Source organism: Prunus persica, chromosome G1 (genome assembly GCF_000346465.2).
Source record: "Prunus persica cultivar Lovell chromosome G1, Prunus_persica_NCBIv2, whole genome shotgun sequence".
Taxonomy (NCBI): Eukaryota; Viridiplantae; Streptophyta; class Magnoliopsida; order Rosales; family Rosaceae; genus Prunus; species Prunus persica.
In genome coordinates, this window is record NC_034009.1 from 39,930,673 (window position 1) to 39,935,335 (window position 4,663).

At 36.2% G+C, this 4,663-nt stretch overlaps 1 pseudogene; it reads right to left on the reverse strand.

Annotated features, from left to right (window-relative positions):
* Positions 1,722 to 3,386, reverse strand: LOC18789723 (annotated as a pseudogene).

Here is a 4,663-nt window from a genome sequence, read left to right on the forward strand (position 1 = left end):
GCAGTTACCCATGCACTTGAAATTCTGTGTTTGAATGCCCTCTCCCCTAATATTGCTTGTATAAAAATAAAAACTTCTAAAAAGACATTAATATTGTATTCTATATTCTATAAAGTGTTGGACATGTTTTACATTGTTGACAACCCCTTAACATTTTGGTGGTGCCTAGTTATATTCAATTCGTATGTATTTAATTTGCCACTTACATTCTTTCCTTAATACATTTAGGCTTATTTTTATACTAATTTCTCTAACATAACTTTTGCACATTCTTTTAGTCTCTAATATATATATTTTTTAATAAATAATCTTACCCACTTGAGTTATAAACTATTTTCTTTTAGCACAGAAAATTGACATTTTGACAAAGAGTTGAAAACCACTCCCCAATTTTAATGTCAACCACTTGAAAAAAAAAACATAAATTTAATGAAAACAATTACATTTAGCAATGCAACCTAAAAACTCAACCTTTGCCCCCCTTTCGCAACCCAGATAGCAGGGTGAGGATATTCGGATAAGAACCAAGACAGAAGCCAAAGGAACTGCGATAGCCAACCAGAGGCTCCATTTCTTACCATCTGAACAACGCCACCATTTTGTTTGGTAAGTATTTAATAACATTTCTTGCTCTACATAAAGTAATATTAAAACGAAATTTGCCTAAATTTTTCTTACCAGCAATCCATATGGAAAAAGAAAAAAAGAAAAAAGAAAAATACAATTATACTCAATATAGGAGCCCAAATTATTTATAGTTAAAAAATCCCTATATGAAATGAACTTTAGAAACACACTCAAAACCTATTTACAACAAAACAAAAAGACTTTTAACTTCTTTTAAATTACAAAACTATCATTGATTTCTTAAACAAACCCAACCCCAAAACCTCATAAATAAAAAAAGCTCAAAATACTCAATAAAACATCAAAGTAATTTAATAATTAAAATTAAATTCAATAGGGACATCTGTTATTTTTTGGGTTTTTTTGTTTGTTTATAGAAATTAAATGATGTAGAATCTATCTATATTATTAGTGCTAAGAATGGATATGTGACTATATAACTCAAAAAAAATTTATAGTAAATCTACAATTTTTTTTTAAACAAAAATCTATAGAATCTTTTATTAGATCAATAATCAATAGTCACTACTAGAAAATCTTCATATAAGCCACTAATACACCCGTAACTTATACAAATGTGAGCTACTGACAAACCTGTAGCCAAAGAGTATTGGCCACCTACCACACGACAGTGGTCCAAGCATAATGTTGTCATTCATTATTCCCCACAGCAACCAGCATCCAATAAAGGGCTGGGCCCCACCCATATTCCACCTCTCTTTGTGAATATAAAAGAAATATTTTTTATTCAACATGGACGCAGAAACTGTTGCTAAACTGCAAACTTCTTAAAATATTTGTCTCACTTTCTAGATCCATGTACTGAGATTTATTAGGGAAATATTGTAGAAACTGATTATTTTGAAATATTAAATGTGAAAAACTGAACAAAAATTTGATGGATTACATATTTCAACTCATTTCAGCAGCTTAGATTTTGAAGACCTCTGAAGAGGCTATGCAATGAGCCTGGCTATAGTACACTGTTGATCACTTCAGTGTCTACCGATCTGTAATTTTTCCAGATTGGTTATATTTTCCTTTACATATGTATGCTTATATTATTCCCAGCTGTAAGTGTTTTAGCAACAGGGTTACAAACTTCTTCTACAACACACCAACATGAATCTAGCCCTGATCCACTCTTCACATACTTGAAAACAAAACAAAACACGAAAAACAAAAAACAAGATAGGGAGAAAATGGCCTTGATCAATAACAGAGATAATAGAGTACACTGTTTAGGGTGAGTATCAGAAGAATAATAGCCGCAAAGAGAGAAATAGCTGCCCAAGGTGTGTTGAAATACTTTTGTCTCAAATTTGCCTTCCATCTGTTCGTGGTCTTCTTGCAGTACTCGTTTAGTTTGCCAGCAAGATCACCAAAATAGTAGTTTTCGGAGCAACTTTACTGCAAAGCTTGTTAATCATAATGGAAACCTGATTGTTGTCACCTAGCGTGTTTACAACAATTCCATTGTCAACAAGCAACTCTACATCCTTTGGGGTGTTTACAAATTTATCCAGGATGAAAACATAATCGCTTATGTATTTATCCACGCAATGGCATTGTTCAAAGGCAATGAGATTTCTATGTGTAAGCTCTGTGTAATCATGTATTTCAATTTTTGGAATTTCCAAGGTGTTTTTCTTGAACTGTATATCGAATAAGTTCTTGCTTGATCCCACGTTAAACTTAACTCCGGCCTGGTGTAGTTTTGTCATGCTGGGTGTACTTTGGAGCCCTACATTTTCTTTTAGGGTCGGATCTGGCAGATGTAAAGGTTTTTTAGGATCAGGTGGCATAAAAGACTTACGGAAGGCTGGTGAGTTCTCCAAGTTTTTTCTAAACGGAAGAACCTGTAAGAGAGTTCAATTATTGAAGGCTCCCCAGTCTGAGCAGCTGTGAGATTGTAAAGATCCTCGAGAATGAAAAATGGCAGCTGATTTTCGAGCATAAGCATGTCAGGCAATATATTTTGTGGCACCCATGGTTTTTTAAATATCCAAGCATTATCATCCTGCAATTTTTCTTCCTGAAATTTTTCTTCGGATTTATTCCTCAACAATAGCTCAATGACAAAGGCGGCGTCAACTAGAATGATATTCACAAAAGCAGCAATGTTAAAACTTCTTAGTGTCTTCATAACAATGACGGAGATCACCTTCTCTCTCCTTTATTTTCTCTAAATAATCCTTCAATCCTACTACTTTAGTCCGATTAAGAAAGCATTTTAGGTACCTGAGTTTGTGATCTTCCATGGCTTCTAAGTTTTTGCTGGCATGGTGAAGTGGGTCTATTGAGACTACTTGTGGTGTGTAGGCCTTTTGTTTTACGTTCCGTAGTCGCTCAGGCACCCTGTAGATCCAGCAGGCAGGGGACAGGGCACGCAAGTTTGTCAACCGATTTTCCATGGAAGTTGCTTGGTTTTCTATGTCAAAAGAAGCTTCATTGCTGCTTTCTTCCACTTTCTTCATCCCCGTATGTGTTGTTCTGATTGTAAGTGACGAGGATGGTGATGATTCTAGACACCATAATCAACAAATGTTTCAATCATAATTGACATTTCAAGATGCTCCGACAAAAAATTAGAAAACATTCATCACACAATGCGAACTCATACAATAGATGGGTTGAGAAGATCCACACATTGCAATCATACAATCCAATTGCACAGGGATTAGTCCCTATTCTCCTCTCTCTCTCTCTCTCTCTCTCTCTCTCTCTCTCTCTCTCTCTCTCTCAAAAAGATTTTCATATCGATAACATCTTATTGCAAGGGACTGGTACATCAAGTAGTGAAGAACAGAAATTCATATTCTTTCAATCAAAATGTATAAATTTTGAAAAAGTTTGTTTTATTTTTGGGGGAAAAAAATCTGAACATATATGTATGTGCATATTATACGTAGATCTAAGGTGAAAACAGACCAGATTTTTACTCCATTTTTCATGAGGTTTAAGTTCATGATGTATATATTTATCTCAAGTGTAACATCTCACATCGATCAACGGAGATGAGGTGATGTGTCTTATATGTACATGCTCGCCTCCATCTAGCACAAGGCCTTTTGGGAGATCACTGGCTTCGGAGTCATAGGAACTCCGAAGTTAAGCGAGTTGGGGTTAGAGCAATCCCATAATGGGTGACTCACTGGGAAGTTGCTCTTGAGTTCCCAAAAACAAAACTGTGAGGACAGAGAGGGGGGCCCAAAGCGGCCAATATTATTCTACGGCAGAGCCGATCCTGGGATGTGACAATTTGGTATTAGAGCCACACTGCCGTGTGGTGCGAGTGTGCCGAAGAGGACGTTGGGCCCTTGAGGGGGGTGGATTGTAACATCTCACATCGACCAACAGCGAGGGAGTGATGTGCCTTATATGTACATGCCCGCCTTCATCTAGCACGAGGCCTTTTAGGAGCTCACTCACTTCGGAGCCATAGGACCACCATCCCAAGTTCAATATACAACCCAACAACCATCTTAGCCATCTTCTCATTGATCTTCCACCCAGCATCCAACACTATCTTCATAAACTCTTTAGCTTAATATCTCTGTTGCTTTTGTTTTTTGTTTTTTTTAATTTAAATTTTTTAGTTTTTTTTTTTGGTTGGTGCAGATTCAATGATAAAGAACATCGAACTCGTCGCAACATCCTGCCCTAGATCCGAACTCTACCACCATCACAACCCTCCCTCTCTCGATCTCCAACCAACCTTAACACCCAACTTCAAATCTTGGTTGTTTGAAACTCAGCCCCCTTCTCAAACCCCACCCTCTCTCTCTCTCTCTCTCTCTCTCTCTCTCAAAATCAACAAGATTTTCATGTCAATAAGATAAGATCTCATTGCAAGTGACTTGTAGATGAAGTGGGAAAGAACAAAAAGTCATATTCTTCCAATCAAAACGTATCAAGTCTAACAAAATTTCTAGTTAGTTTGCTTTATGATAGTTGTTTTTTGAAGGGGTCCTTAGATCCAATCTCAAAAAGTTTGACTTTTATTATGTTTAACTCTGGTTTTTGCAAATTTTTT